At 39.5% G+C, this 16990-nt stretch overlaps 1 long non-coding RNA gene across 1 annotated transcript; it reads left to right on the forward strand.

Annotated features, from left to right (window-relative positions):
• Positions 1–7042: 7042 nt before the first annotated feature.
• On the forward strand, positions 7043–16466 carry LOC123827331. Its single transcript, XR_006787217.1, has 3 exons — positions 7043–7080; positions 14632–14733; positions 16273–16466. It is a non-coding gene; the product is annotated as an uncharacterized LOC123827331 (long non-coding RNA).
• The last annotated feature ends 524 nt before the right edge of the window (positions 16467–16990 follow it).

Below are 16990 nucleotides of genomic sequence, written 5' to 3' on the forward strand. Positions count from 1 at the left end.
AAATTTGCCTCCTCTTCACTGTCAGCTCAAATCATACCTCTGCTTTAGCAAACCCTACTCTCAGTGTTCTCTTCTTTCCTTTGAACTTTTATCACTAATGCCAAATGCTTTGATTATAAGCATTCTTTGATTTTTAATAAATGGGTCGTCTTTCCAACTAAAGAGTAAGTTCTTTGAGGACAGCATTCAGGTCATGGTTTCTTTCCTGGATTCACCAATTGTCACAGAGATGAACTCATGGGTGATGATTAATAAATAGGTGTTAGTTCATTGATTGATTCAGAAACATGAAGGTATTCTCCAGATATTTACAATCTAGCATAGGACATTTTCTTTTTTCTTTTTTTTTTTTAATTTGAAAATCTAATTGTCATCATTTTTTGAGGTTCCTATATTTTTATTTATTTATATAATTTAATTTTTCAGATCATTTTGAGGTAATGGAACTGTGGTAGTGGGTATACATATGTGTCAAAATTCATCAAATTGTTCAGTTAAAATGAATGTGTTTCATTATATCTAAATTAACCTCAATAAAATTGGTTTAAAAAATTTTATTTTTCAGTTATAGTTGACGTACAATTTTATATTAGTTTCAGCTGTACACCCCAGTGATTAGACATTATATAACTTACTAAGTGATCATCCCAATAAATTTTGTATCCATCTGACACTATACACAATTATTGGAATATTAGTGACTATATTCCCTGTGCTGTACTTTACATCCCCATGACTATTTTGTAACAATCAATTTGTACTTCTTAATCCCTTCACCTTTTTTACCCATCCCCCAATCCTACTCCCCTCTGACTACCGACAAAATTTTTTCTGTATCCACGAGTCTGTTTCTGTTCTGCTTGTTCATTTTTTGTTTTTAAATTCAGTTGTCGATAGATATGTATTTATTGCCATTTTATTGATCATATTTTTTATCTTTTTTTCTTCTTAGAGAAGACCCTTTTATAACATTTCGTATAATACTGGTTTGGTGGTGATGACCTTCTTTAGTTTCTTCTTGTCTGGGGAGCTCTATCTGTCCTTCTGTTCTAAATGATAGCTTTGCTGGGTAATCTTGGTTGCAGGTCCTTGCTTTTCATCACTTTGAATATTTCTTGCCCCTCCTTTGTAGCCTATAAAGTTTCTGTTGAGAAATCAGCTGAATAGGCTTATGGGAGCTGCCCTGTATATAATTAACTGATTTTCTCTTGCTGCTTTTAAGACTCTCTCTTTATCTTTAACCATTGGCATTTTAATTATGGTGCATCTTGGTGTGGACCTCTCTAGGCTCATACTGTTTGGGATTCTTTGAGCTTACTGGACTTGTATGTCTATTTCCTTCCTCAGGTAAGTTTTCTGTCATTATTGTTTTTTTCAAATAGGTTTTTAATTGCTTGCTTACTTTCTGTCTTCTCCTTCCAGTATCTCCATGGTGTGAAGGGTGCATGAGACACTCTTTATGCTATTCTCATTTTTTTAATTCTTTTTTTCTTTTTGCTGTTCTGGTTAGGTATTTTTTTGTTTCCTTATATTCCAAATCACTGATTTGATCCACTGCTTCATACACTCAACTGTTGATTCTCTATAATGTATTCTTCATTTCAGTTAGTGTATTCTTCATTTCTGACTGGTTCTTTGTGTTTTCTGGTTCCATTTTTATGTTTCCTATCTCTTCGTCGATGTTCTCATTGAGATAATTGAGGACCCTTACATCCAGTGCTTTGAACTCTGAATCTGATTGAATGCACGTGTCCATCTTGCTTAGTGCCTTCTCTGGAGTTTGTTCTTTCATTTGGTACACGTCTCTTTGTCTCCTCATTTTGGCAGCCTCCCTGTGTTGGTTTCTATGTATTTGGTGGAGAGGTTATGTATCCTGGGTTTGGTAGAGTGGCCTTATGTAGTAGGTTTCCCATAGGGATCAGTAGCACAGACTCCTCAGTCACCCAAGCTGGGTGTTCCAGGTGCATCCCCCCACCCTCATGTGGGCTGTGCACACCCTTCTGTTGTAGTGGAGCCTTGATTGTTGCTGGCACATTGATGAAAGGGAGACACACAGACTGGCTCACATGTGCAGGGGTGGACCCCCAGAGCAGGACTTACTTCGGTAGGGTTCTGTTGCTTGCTGAGTCTGCCACTTGGATGTGTTACTTATGGAGGTGGTTGGGTGGTGCTTCAATGTGATCTGAAGCTATCTACTGGTTGTGCTGGCTCTGGTACTTCCTGAGTTGTAGGTCAAGGTCTGCCACCTATGTTCTACTATGGCCACCTGACATGAGCTACAAAGTGATCTTCAGATACTTGCTACTTATGCTGGGCTTGGAGATATCCAGAAGAGGCCAAGCTGCAAATCAAGGCTGGCTGCTGCTAGTGCTAGGCTTGGGGCCACTTAGTGAGAGATATGAGGCATGCTGAGGCCAGCTGCTGCTTGTTTGTGAGATTTTAGGAGGTCTGAAGCATAAGCCAAGACCAGTCATTTGTATGGAAAAGTTTCTTGAAACAGCTTGAGTGGGTTTGAAGGCTGGATGAGATGGGGGCATCGTCTCAGGGATCTCCAAGGTGGGGCAAACAGTATGAGCCAGGTTGATGAAGACTCAGATATGGCACCCACCTGCCAGCTCTGTTGGGGAGGGTGGCTCAGAAGAGGAACAACGGCCTCTGTTGGCACTTTTGTCTGACAGAAAGCTGTCCCCTCAGCTCTCACCCTGATGCCAGACAATTTAGTTTTTCCTTGTGTGTCCCTTATTCATTTTAAGCTGCTGCCCCAGTTCTGGAGCTCAGAGGGATTGAACCCAAGTAAGTGTGTGCATGAACCCTTAACATGAACTGTCTGGGACTCCAGAAGTCCTCTGTCTCACTCACCAATGGTCCCTGCTTGTTTTTAAAGTCAGAAGTTATGGGACTTCTCTTTCTGGTACTGTAATCCTGGGCTGGAGGGTCTGGTGTGGGTTTGGGACCCCTTGCTCCTTAAGGGGGACCTACACAGCTAAGATATCTCTCCAGATTTTTATGTGCCACATGTGGGTGTGGGCCTAGCCTATTCCATTCTCTGCCCTTCCTACCAGTCTCAATATGGCTTCTTCTTTAAATCTCTAGTTGTAGGGCTTCAATTCAGGTAGATTTCAGGTGACTATGAATAATCATTGTTCTGTGGTTTAGTTGTAATTTTTGATGTGGTTGTGTGAAGGATTTGAGTACTGCATTTACCTATGCCACTATCTTGACTGGAAGCCTTAATTGTTTTCTTTAAGCAATTCATAAATTGAGTAACATTCCATCTAGGAGGTAGAAGGGTGCTCCAAGCATAAGACATTTTCTTCTGACATGTATAGTCATTTAGGAAAAGCACTGGAATGATCATGCATTATTAAGCTCCAGATCATTGCCCAGGTGAGGGGCAATGTGCTTAATTAGTCTGTCAATCAGGATCCAACAGGGAGAACCTGAAACAGAATTTAGAATGTTTTGCTTCTACAGGCTGAGTAAGGTCCTAACAAGACTTCCTCTCATATGATTCCTCTTCAGCCAAATTACCTTCCTCTTGGACATTCCTTTCCTCACTGACCATTTGGAACAGACTAATTAACCTGGCTTTGCTAGGGCTTTATTATTGGGTCTACAACTAAAGGTTTGAATGACTTGAATAGGGGTAGCTTTGGGAACATTTGGGGGTCCTAGAAAGTGAAATAACACTGATCTGTCGACCTGGGATAAAACCTGGTACCCAAAAGTATAATTATGATTTGGAGCTACCAACAAAGCAAACCGATGCAAAACCATGGCTCCATCTTGCATATATATAATCATGTCTTGCAGGACACTGCAGCCCAGAATTATGGATTCAGAAGTGTTTGGGTTATGCTAATAGGAGTTTCAGGTTGAAGCCTTTACCAGTCTCACAAGTAGAAACCCAGTCCTCCGAAGTTCTTTCTCATTTACAGGGTTCCCAGGGTGGTTTAAATGCCTTTGGGGGAGCATTATTGTTCCTCTTCTTGCTAACATGAGGTCATCACTCACCCTTTCCATCCAAATCATCACTTTGCTAGTTGCTGTGTTGGTACTACTTCCATTGATCAGAGGGTCCCCACAGGCACTACCTTGTTGATCAAGTCTTTCAAGTCCTCTGATTTGGGATTCAGGAATTTGAGTAGGTGTCATGCATCTCTTTCAATTCATTAAAAAAAAGACGCCTGAGTTCTGTCTGGGTGGCTCAGTTGGTTAGAGCATTGTCCTGAGATATGCCAAAGTGTGGGTTTGATCTCGGGTCAGGGCACATACAAGAAGGAACCAATGAATGCATAAATAAGTGGAACAACAAAATGGAAGTTTCTCTCTCTTAAATCAATTTTAAAAAAGATAACTGATTTATTGACTATTATTCATTCAGCATTTCATTCCTGAAGAGATTAGAGGCACTGTACTAAGTCAAGGAAAAGATATACAATAAAGAACTGTGAAAATCAGGATCACAGGAGAATACAGGTAGGAAACCAATACAGCAAAGAATGAGCAATGTATACCAAAAGGCATATTATAGGTATATGGTCCTGGAGAGTTTCTGGATGGGGGATATAAATTTGGTTTAACAATTCCTAGAAGCCATAACAAAGATGGAAACCAAAGAGGAACAGAATTTACTGTGTTCGTGTTTGTAAACAAAGTGACTAGGAGAATACAGCTTTTCCTGATACTGAGAGTAACAGGAAATGTTTCCCCATGGGTATTGGTAAAAAGGATACTGTGTCAAGGTAGTGGATGATGCCTTCAACAGCATCTTTGTGTTAGATTTGTTTTGTCCTTCAGTGTTACATTATAATGTCCTTCAATGTCAAGCTGATAGCTGTACAGCTTACTAGTGTTCTTGCTTGATCCAAGGCTGAAATTTGAAATGTCTGGGGGAACTGACAGATTTGCATACTCTCCAGACACCCTTCCATCAGTATTATTTTGGGCAAGTGCTTCCTACCTCTCTTAACTCCTAAGAGTCTAGTGAGTGGTTAAGCACGCAGACTCTGGGATCATTCAGACTCTGGATTCAAATCCCAGCTTTACTACTATGACCCTGAGTTTCTTCATCATGGAAAAGGATAATGCATTTCTTGTAGAGATGTTATCAGTACAATATGAGATAATGTATATAAAGTGCTGAGCATTGGGAGTGCTCAATAAGTATGACCCATTAAGATTAGACCACAGAATGGCTTTACAGTCTCAGCTCAGACCCTTTCAGGGAGATATATTTCACCCTTTTTATTTGCCTCTCTTTTTTCCCCTCAGGCATAAGAAGAGAATCAGGATGCCACTATAAGACACTGACTCCTCTTGCTGACATCCAACTAGGGTCCCTAGACTGAGCTCATGGGCTTTGACCCTTTATCTCCTCAGGATGGATACCTTCTCCATTTGGCACCCACAGCAGCATTTAAGGGACAGCCCTATTTCCCTCTTCGTTTGGAGAATTTTCAGACTTGAGTTTTTCAATTCCAATGTACCTCTTCATTCTGCATGAAGTTTACCAGTTTATTTTGTAAAGAAATCTCTGGTTAGTCTGCCTTGACCTATCAATATTCCTGAGAGGGGCACTAAGAGTAACTCCTCTTTTGAGACACTTGATATTTATGAATTGGTAGACTGCACCAGGGCCAGAGATGGCATGTGAGCCCCCTGTGTTCAGTGAACACAGCATTGTACAATATAATGAATGGGACTGCTTTCCAGTCATGTGCTCTCTAAGTTCCACTATTCCCACTATGGGTTGCATTCATGCTTTTGGTAAGAGCAGAGCCATGTTAGAGTTGTGGCATGAGGAAAAGTCAGCATAACACTGATCCTGTCTTTATAGAAGATTTTGCTCAAAATAGATAGATTGGTACATTGATTTTGCTTTATTAAAATATTATTTATCTTGATGACAATTTATTTTTTGTATCCCCCTAAGTTTTACATCCAAGGCCAACACCTCACTCTCCTCACCCCACATCCTGGCCCTCTGTGCTGATCCAGTGATTTGTTACTGGCCTGGTTCTTGAAGATATTTGACCTCTGATCTCTAGGGCTGTTGTTCTCAGATGCAGGCCCGTGATAAAAATTTCACACAGTTGTGAGACATAAGAAAATGAAGAACAATGTGTTAAGTCTGTTGACAAGCTAATTTGAAATAACAGTGACATGCCTTTCTTAGTCTTTTTGAGTTGAAATACAAATTATTAAAAAACCCAGAACCTGCAAAAATGATCATTTATTAAAAGTAATGATGCTAATAGATTAGTAGCTTTTAAACATATACTTATTGAACAAAATAAAAATGTGGTGAGTCAATTAAAAAAATTAACTGTTCTAGGAAATCCTACATATATATGGACCTCTGCTGTAGGTCCTTGATTGTCCCTCAAATCCTAGGACAGGTTAGAAGTAGTGACTAGGGGTAGTAACCGGAAGTCTGTGGCAGTAAGTAAGAGGTGAGGAAGGTGGCTGAGAGGAAACTAGGCACATGCTAGGGATAATGGATGCAGCTGGATGACAGCCTCCACTGTGTTCAACCAGTTCAGGCTCCCATGAATGCAGAGGCCCAGAAGCAGGTGCCAGGATATGAAAGCAGGTCGAAACCCAGAGCAAACATGGGGCTGCCGTAGTGCAGGGGAGCATATGTGCACATGAACATGGGCTCAGAGAATTCTGTTAGAGGTCTGGTTGTCTTCTGATTGACTTGTATTCCTGCTCTTTCTTCGTCGTGCTTCCTAAGCACCAAGCTGCAATCTCAGAGAGATTTTTCTTAGGAGAAGAAAGGTATTTTCTAGTTTATCTAATGAACTGGTAAAACCAAGAAGAATAAGAATGCATTGAATATGAAACTGTTTCTGAAAAGCTAGAGCTACAGGCTCCCATTAGAGTCATGAAAAGAAGCCTAACTTCCCGTAGTAGGAAGCAGACAAATGGTACTCACTAAGGAGCATGATAGTCTGGGAATGTAGATTAGTTTAGCTTTGTAAAAGTAGAGATTTTGTTTTTCTTATTATTGCTTATTATCTTTTTTTTTTCTTTTTAGTTGAAGAGGAGTTTGAAGTTGGAATGAGATGACTCGAGGTAAGTTTTGGCTTTTTCATTTGCTTTGGTAGTTGCCTTACTTCAGTGAAGTCACTGTTTTCCCTGAGGCCTTGTCTTCCTCACCTGTGAAAAGAAGGAGTTGAACTGTATTAGATGTTTTGAATTCCAAAATGTTATGATTTATTTTAATTTTTATGATGACCTGGAGGGAACGCATACACGCTCCTACAAAGCATTTCTTGTCACCCCCTCTCAAGTTCAGAGAAATGCCCTGGATGGGCACCGCCTGTAGGGGAGTTTCCATCTCCAGTCTGAAAACGTTTCCATGAAGCCTCTTACAGTGCTGAGTTCTCTGAGACTATAAGGAGGCTATTGAACTTTGGGCCTTCATCTGCTACATCTGTAAGACACTGTGTTTTTATTCCTGTATCACAATCTTAACATTCTCCAGATGAAAAAAATTAACAATTTGTTTTATTTGCTAACATGAATGCTAACAAAGAAATAGAGCTAGGGACTGTAGAAGTAGGATTCACTTAGGAGGCTAGACACAACAGTATCACTCCTCCCAGGCAAATCTTGTCCACTCCATGAACCGAGGCACCTGGAATTGCACTATTTATTCTTTGGATGAGGCGTTTCTCTATCTCTTCGGGCTGCCCTTTGACCAGGTATATCTTGATGTTTTTGTTTTTCTTCCTTTACCAGTCAGGGTGGTCTTATTCCCATGTGTATCCAATCACATGTGCGTGGCACTCTTTTTCCAAAGTGCTCCTGCTCTCCGGCATGTCTAGCCCACTCTGCTGAGCAGTGAGGCAGCATCCAGCTGACCCAGAAACCCAGCTCTGAGACTATGGAAATTTTATATTGAAGAGCCTCAAAAGTTCCAAGGGCCATAAAGTTTTCAGATAAAAAGGACTCTCAAGAGGGGCTATTCAGGCAGCATATAATTCTTTAATTTGATTTTGAAGTGATCACTAACATTTGAATAGGTCTGCTCTAGTTGCTTTGGGAAAGAGAATCAACATCATATAGTCTTTGCCCACCTTGAGCTGACACCTTAGAAAACAGAATTCTCAGCACTAACTTTATATCATATTGCTGTTTTTATTTTTTAAAGAAGCTATCTATTTTAAGACTATATTTTCTCTACTCAGTCTTTTTCTCAGTGATAAGATGGGGGTGGAAAAAATAGTTACACTTGAACATAATATCTTATTTCCTAGAGACAGCTGATTGCCAATTAAGCAGAAGTACTGTGAAATAGCAGGTGGGTATTTACCCACAAACAATAGGGAACTGAAGAGCATAGAAGGGCCCTGGGAAAGAAGTTGTTATTGTCAGTAAAACAATGATTAGTAACTTGGGTTGTCTTCATGCAATGATTTTATCCCCATATTTAGCTGAAAAGTCCTGACCTGTCCTTTTCCAACTCTTCCTGTATTTAAAGTGAAACTACTCACATTCCTGCTCATACATTTACCTTGGATGCTTGGGAACAGCTGGTGGGTCAGGACATCTCTGATATTTTCATCCTTCCTTGATCCCAGGTTACTTCCTCTCTGAACCATCTCTGACTCTCCAGGCAGTTTGCCATTTCATTTCTCTGCTTCCTCACTCTGCACTTATTTCTATCATGGTGCTGATTTTAAAACATGGTAATTATTTGTGTGTGTGTGTCCGTCTCCTTGACTGTTATATCTTTAGGAGTAGAGAATCTTTCAAGTGGAAGGTTCTCAATAAATGTTTGTTGGATGAATGAATCAATACCTGAAAGATGAATGAATGATGGAGGAGAACAGTCTCTTCATTAGCAGTTGCCTTTCTGAGCCACTGTCCATCACCATCAGAGCCAGGGTGGTCACTCCAGCTCAGCATTGCTGAAGAGCTGCTCTGCCCCATGCTCTACACTGAGGTTTTTGTTGCAAAGCTTTAGTTGCAAGCCTTTTTTTCAGTTTAAAGAGATGGTAAACACCCCTGCAGCCCTCTCATTTAGCAATCCACGGGACATGGCCAGCTGGTCTGACACAACATCGGCCTTTAGTGAGGCTTGGTCACATCTGTACTGTGGCTTCAGGCAGAACATTCATGAAAGCTGCTCACCTTGAGCCCTTAAGCCATGGATGAGGGAGGTGGCTTAGGCAGAAGAAAGAGCTGGCTTTTGCAGCTGGCCCCAAGGAAGTTAGAAGCTCATAATTAAAATAGTACCTAACAGACACTCATTAAATATTTTAGGATGAGAGACTGAATGAATCCCAAAGCCAGACAACTGACCTCCTCCTATACCAAAGCAAACTTTCATTCTCTCCCACATAGCACTTTAGGCAAAGAGGCATCATGTTGCCTTTTGCTGGCTTCTTTGCTGCTGTTATTAACTAAACATAAGTAAATAAATATGTAAACAAATAAACCACAACAACAAAACTGCTGCCCAATTTGCTTGAGATAATATAGGCTCCAATGTAGCTTACATGGTTAAAGATATTGGGTAAGGAGGTGGCTTGGGAGCCAGAGTTTACTATGTAATTTCCCCTAAGCCACACTCTCTCTGGAGTGCTTCTTTTGGACTTGACTCCTGGGCAGGTAAATCTTAGAGAAGGTTAGCTTCACACCTCTGAATGGGTTTAGAGAATGAGTGATGCAGAGATGGCTGTTTTTTTTTTTGTTTTTTTGTTTTTTTTTTGTCTCGTGTCTCACTAGGTAAGGATAATGTGCAGGTAAGAAGGGAACACAGAGGAAGCATCACTAGCATGAGGTAGGCTTAGCCCAGGTCCTGGAATGGCTTTAGACTTTGGAACAGTGCTTCTGTTCCAAGTTCTTTTTCTGCAGAAAACAACTCCTGTAAACATGAGTGTCCTCTGGCTGTTTTCAGCTCAAGGTTTAGGAATTTTCTTAAATTTGATATTTTTAAAAAAGCAGTTCTCTTTACTATTTGATGAGAATGGCATGTTTAATTAAGAAATAAAAAAAGCTTTTCTTATTTGTGTTAGGCCCTGAAGATCACCAAATAAGAGGGAGAAAATGTTGCCTTGGGATTAGTAACTTTGCAGATTTTGACATTAGGTTGACTTGTGGATGGATTGGCTCATTTATTGAGAGCCTATGTACAAAGGAGTAGTCAGGAAATGGGGACAGAGAAAGGGGTTGGACTTGGACTCAGCCCTCAAGGAGCCTATTGTGTAGTACAGCAGGTGGAACATGGATGTAAGTGGATATTTTAGCAAGGGCCAAAGATACAGACATAAATCACCACGGACTTACAGAGAGAGGGAGCAAAGCTCTGGGTGGGGAAAGACAGGGATTGGCCATAGAAGATGTGGGCCTTGAAGAAAGGGTAGAGATGGTGGGGAAGATTTTCCATGACAAAGTGAGAGAGCAAGGAGTCATGTTTTCATTTGGCTTGAGTACAGAATGTTTGACAAGTGTGGGGGTGGGGAGAGAGAGGGAAAGAGAGAAAGAGAAACAGAAACAGAAATAGAGAAAGAGAGAATCCTAGGGTCATGGAATCAGAACCACTAGATTAAGTTACCTCAAAGCCCATCTTATTTCAGTCCTTTTAGTTATATGAGAAAATAAGTATGTTTTTCATTTATGTTGGTTTGAGTTGGGATTTCTGCTAGTTGTTACAGAAATTATCCTAACTGATGGTAAAATTTTATTGGAAAGAGGGGTTGGAGCCAGGGTGGTGAGGAATTTAGACAATATTTCAAAGGCAGTATGGAGCCATTTAAGGTTTTTCAGCTGAGGAATGAAGTAATGAAAACTTTAAGAAGATTCCACACAGCAGTATCTTCACCAATATATCTTCCAGGTCAAAGGTTACAAAGGAAAGGATAAACAAATGGGACTACATCAAATTAAAAAGCTTCTGCATGCCTAAAAAAATTGGCAAAATGAAAAGTGATATGCTTTCCCAACTATATGGGAAAGCGTATTTACCAATAATACCTTACACAAGGATTTGATCTCCAAAATATATAAAGAACTCATACAACAACACCAGGAAGACAAACAGCCCAATTGAAAAATGGGAAGGGCCTGAACAGATGCTTTTCCAAGGGGGACATACAGAGGGCCCATAGATATATGAAAGGATGCTCAACAAACATCACTAGCCACCAGAGAGATGCATATTAAAATCACAACAAGATACTGCTTCACACCAATCAGAATGGACATCATTAACAAATCAACAAACAACAAGTGCTGGCAAGGATGTGGAGAAAAGGGAACCTTAGTGCACTGTTGGTAGGAATACCGACTGGTACAGCCATTGTGGAAAACAGTATGGAATTTCCTCAAAAAACTAAAGATGGAGCTGCCTTTTGATCTGGTGAAACAACAATTAAAAAAACCTATGCTCTCCAATATTCATAGCAGTGTTTTTTCAATAGCTGAGTGCTGGAGACAGCCTAAGTGCCCATCAGTAAATGAATGGATAAAAAAAACTATGGTACATTTACACAGTGGAATACTACAAAGCAGAAAGAAAGAAGGAACTTCTACCCTTTGCAACAGCACAGATGGAACTGGAGAATATTATGCTGAGTGAAATAAGCCAGGCAGTGAAAGACAAATACTATATGATCTCACTTATGAGTGGAACCTAATGAACAAAATAAATGAGCAAAATAGAACCAGAGACATGGAAATAAAGAACAAACTGACAGTGACCAGAGGAGAGAGATAATGGGGGAAAGAAAGGGAAGATTCTGGTCAAGGAACATATATAAAGGACCCATGGTAATGGACAATAGGGTGCGCACTGACTCAGGGGGGTGAGGCAAGGGGAGAGCAATGGAAGGGTGGGGAAGGATTGGGACAACTGTAATAGAACAATAATAAACAAAAAGAAAAAATAGTCTAACAATGTTGAATTTCCAGATTGATAACTCTTCTGTGGTTATGTACTACAATATTTTTGTCTTTTGGAAATGCAGACTGAAATGTTCAAGGGTAACAGTACCTGATTTAAATAACTTACTTTTAAATGGTTTAGAAATAAAAGTGTGTGTGTGTGTGTGTGTGTGTGTGTGTGTAAAGAGAGGAGGGACTGACACTATCAATGTTAAAGAAAATGAGGCAAAATTAACAATTGGGAGACATAAAGAGTGTAAGATAGTTTTTTGTACCATTCTTGCAAAAAATATTAAACTTTAAGAAGATTAATCTGGCAGGTGTATACAGGATGATAGAGGAGAGGAAAGAGTACACATAAGAAGGTCATATATTCACTATAGTAAAAGTCTCAACATGTGGAATTACAGTGATTAGGTAATCTAGTGTTCATCTTAAGTCAACTGGAAATCTGCATATTAAAATATAAAATCAATCTCTATGTAGCTAGGGAGAAATTCTAGATAAGCAAGCTCCCATTTGGTCCTTAAATTGATTTCTATGGTATAGTTTTTGTTTGCCCTGTTCTAATCAGATCTACGTATTTTTAGTTAGCCTGTGCTAACTAAAGGTGGAAAGGATGAACTATGCTAGCAGGCTGCTATGTGCAATAGACATCCCTTCCTAAATCAGCAGTTTGGGATTTACAGAAGTTTCTAGGTAGACCTCTAACACCTGTGGTATTCATCATAGAATATTCACAAGAGTATTGAAAACAAACAAATGATAAATCCCAGAGTATCTGACAACTGGGGCCCAATTCTGCCACTTATTCTGTGATGTTGAAAAAATTAATTTACTTTCTTAAGCCTCAGTTTTGCTAACTGTAAAATGGAGATGGTATAATATCCATTTAGAAGGTTTTTGTGAAGATCAGTGAGACAATACATGTAAACATAGCAGACTCCAAAAAATTTAGTTGCGTTTGTAGTTGCTACTTGTTTTACTTGCCAAGAGACTTGAAATAAGAGTAAACATCTGTTCCCTTAGGAGGCATGAGGTCTATTAGCCTGTCTAGATTGGTGATTTTCATTGTGTATCAGATACCAATTTAGTAAGCATTGACAAAACAAACATTTCATATCTAATTTTAAAAGGGCAAACAAAAGAAATAGGCAACTATAAAGATACATTTTGGATATTTAAAATTCAAAGGACTTTGACCTTTAATTTTTGTTGACTCACAGATATGACATGAAAAAAGTTATTGAGATTTTAAAAAATTGTAGTAATGAATTGCAGTGGGGAAATTATGGCTTTTGAAGAGTGACAATTCAAAAGAGAAGTGTGGAATTTTGATAATATCTGTGAGTGTTCTCTGTGGTTATATGCTAGAAAGTGACATGCTATGTTCTCCCAAGTTTGTTTTAACCTAACGAGTTGTAAAAGCAATATTTTCTATTCTAGGATGAGAAAGAGATGTAGGATGGAGACCATTCCTGGCTGGGCCATCTTGAGGACTTCACTAATAATGCCTAACTCTAATTATCTAGGCCTGTTCAGTCTGGCTTTGTGTTTAAACTTTTTATTTTGAAATAATTTTAGACATAGAAAAATTACAAAAATAATAGAGAGTTCTCATATACTTTCTGTTCGGTTTCCTTTAATGCTATGTCTATCACAACCACTTACAATAATTGAAGCTAAGAAATTAATAGTGGGACAATTTTATAAGCTTATCTGCTGACTTTATTGGCATTTCCCCAGTTCCTCCAGCAGTGTCCTTTAGTTGCTGTAGGACCCAATCTAGGACATCACATGACACTTAGTGTCATGTCTTCTTTGTCTTTTCTAATCTGTGACAGTTTCTTGGACTTTTCTTGTCTTTCATGATCTTGAAACTCTTGAGGATAACTTGTCAGTATTTTATAGACTGTCATTCAATTTGAATTTGTAGGATGTATTTTCATGGTGAGATGAAAGTTCTGCTTTTTGGGGGCAAGAATACCACAAAGGTATTCTTCTCATATAGGGCATCATTTCAGGGGGTCCATGATGTTGATGTGTCTCTTTGCTGGTAACGGTAATAACCTTAGTCCAGACATCTTCATTGTAAAGGTGCTATCTCACCCTTGGTGAGTAATAATTAGCTTGAGGGAGGTTTTTTGAGACTATACAAACATTCTCCTTGGACTTTGACCCGTAAGTTTTAGCACCATTGGTGGGTCTTCACAGCAATGATTTTCTATTCCCCTCACCCCTGTACATTATTAGTTTAAGTTCTTATGTGAGGAATCATCTTGATTTTTCATAATCATCTGATGAAATTTACCTATGATTTCCCAAGGAGATTTTGCACTTTAAAACTGACCTTACCATGATTTTTTTTTCTTTTTGCTTATTGTAAGCACAATACAGATTCAATATAAAAGCCAAAGATAATACAAGTTAAAAAAATCTATAATTCTCCTAGAGACAACCATCTTAATATCTTAGAGTCTGTATATGTTTCAATATATTTTTCTTTGCAGATATATGCATACATAAAGAAAAAGTGGCTCATGCTGTGTGTGCTCATTTGTAAATCTGCTTCTTTGGCTCACAAACACATTGTGAACATTTTTCTATAGCAATAGATACATTTCCATAGCATTTTTAAGGGACAACATAATAGTCATTTCATGGATGTGTCAAAATTTATGAACCATTTATTATTAGATATTTTTATTGCATTTTAGCTTTTCCCTTTTTCAGACAATGGTGTGGTGACCACCCGTGTGCCGTCATCTTTATGCAGAGAACACAGTGTGGATCAAGGACAGCAGCAACGTCTATTGACCTCGCACGTCTTGCCAGGTGTGCCGGTGCTGAGCGTTTACATGCCTGAGCTCATTTTATCCTCACAGCAACCTTCTGTGATAGTTCTTACCACAACCCTCATTTAACATCCTGGGAAGTTGAAGTTCACGTTCAGTAATTTGTCCAAAGTTTCATTCACTTAGTAAATGGTATTAGGACTTAGGACTTAGGTACTCAGGTTCTGTTGACACAAAGGAGACGCTCTTAAACATGACACTGCACTCATTAAATTACTGTCTTGCAATGCAGTGTACGGGTGATCTATTGTAGAACTGTATACCTTAGACCTATGTAATTTTATTAACCAATGTAACCCCAATAAATTCAAAATAAGTAAGTAAAGAAATAAAAATGACTGCCATAAGTAAATTCTAAAACTGGAATTTCTGGTTAAGAAGATTCACATTTTAAAGACTTTTGGTGCATAGCATCTAACTGCCTTCAGAAAAGCAGCCTAAGTTCACATTTTACTCTCAATGCCGGGTAGGTATGTGCTTGTTTCGCTGGCACAATGGCAGTGCTGATGCTCCCTGGCTCACAATGTGATTACTTCCAGAAAAACCCACTGTAAATTGAAATTACCATTAAGTAAAAAATGCATTTAATACACCTTGCCTACTGAACATCTAGCCTAGCCTGGACCACTTTAAACATGGTCAGACACTTACATTTAGCCTACAGTTGGCCCAGCCATCTCACCGTCACTGCCCAGCATTCCAGGGGAGCACTGTATTGCTTATACATACAAAAGATCAAATTTCAAAATTTGAAGTATGGTTTCTAGTAAACGCGTACCATTTTGGCACCATTGTAAAGTCAAAAAAGTTTAAGTCGAACCAGTGTAAGACCGTCTTTACTGGGTTTTATAATTTAAAACACACACACACAGACACACAGACACAGACACACACACACACACACACACACACACACACACCCCTCTTTGTTAAGAAAGTTTGTAATGGGGGCAGTCTCCCTGAAGAAATATCTGGTGTAGTTTTTCTTGGCTTCTCACACTTCCCCTTGGCTCCGTGATCCAGAATTCCAGGGTGTGGAGCACAAAGCAAATAGTTGTGGAATATGTGAGTGAACAAATGAACAGATACACCTGCCTCTGCTGGTGCCCTTGGCTTGGCCACCTCCCACTTCAGTGGCTTTGGAAGGCGACCTCAGGGAGTGGCCGCTGCTTTTGTCCTGACCTCAGTGAAGGAGGGATGGTGCCCATGTGAGGAGGAGAGAATAAACAAAGCCTGAGAGACCGCTCTGTAGTTTCCAATTACTTACTCGGATGTGTAAAACTGTCTTCTTGATCTTCTTACAATAAATGTAATTTCTGACTCAGCAGAAAGTTTTGAATTTAGTCATTTCCAAGTAAACTCAATCCAACTCAGAATTTTCTCAGCAAGTTCAGGTTTATAATTCAGTCACTTAAAAGTTAAAATTTCCCCTGAGATCTTTTTCTTCCCCTCTCATCCTCCCAGGGGTGAATTCTATAATCTTTTAGATGTTTATGTAACTGCCTTGGTGTCTTTTTAGGAGGACGCTGCCTGCCTCTTCATTTTGACTTGTCTGGGACTTCTGCCCTTCGTCTCCAGACGCACCCTTGGATGGCCCCTGGGCAGTCTGCAGGGCAGCCATGGGCTTCCCAGGCTGGCTGTTCCAATGTGACCTCATGTGCACCTCATTGCTGTGTGAACTGAACCTCACGCCTTCTTCAGATACAGGTCCCTCGTTCCAGCCTTAGCACTTCCTGTCAGCATCATGGTTTTTTGTTTTTGTGTTTTGTTTGTAGCTTTTCCCCCTTTATCCTCTTCGGAGCCCTTCTTTATAAATACATTTATGACTCAGAATTTTTTCTCCCAAATCATTTGCCCCAATATTAATTCAGAAAAATCTCTTTATTATATCCATCTCTGACTTAGAAAAATGGGGGGGGCCTGTAGAAATATTGTTTCATAGATTCAGTGGATAGATTTTTATCTATCCTATTTACACATAAATGCAACAGCACATTTCTCTCACTCGGACTCGTGTTGTCTGCACAAATGTTCATTTTGATATATGAACGCACCCTTGGCATTTACGGATTTAACATTCCTGGTTTCAGCTATTTGCAGATGACCCAGAAGATTTATGACCTGTAGCAATTTGTTCTTCTGTTGGAGCACAGATTTGAATCACATGCTGTCTGCTCTCGGTGGCCCAGGAGTCGCCCAGCTGGTGTGTAAACTTAGTCGACTGCCCAGCATCCCTC

Source organism: Phyllostomus hastatus, unplaced genomic scaffold, assembly GCF_019186645.2.
Source record: "Phyllostomus hastatus isolate PE091 unplaced genomic scaffold, TTU_PhHast_1.1 phas_contig_86, whole genome shotgun sequence".
Classification (NCBI taxonomy): domain Eukaryota; kingdom Metazoa; phylum Chordata; class Mammalia; order Chiroptera; family Phyllostomidae; genus Phyllostomus; species Phyllostomus hastatus.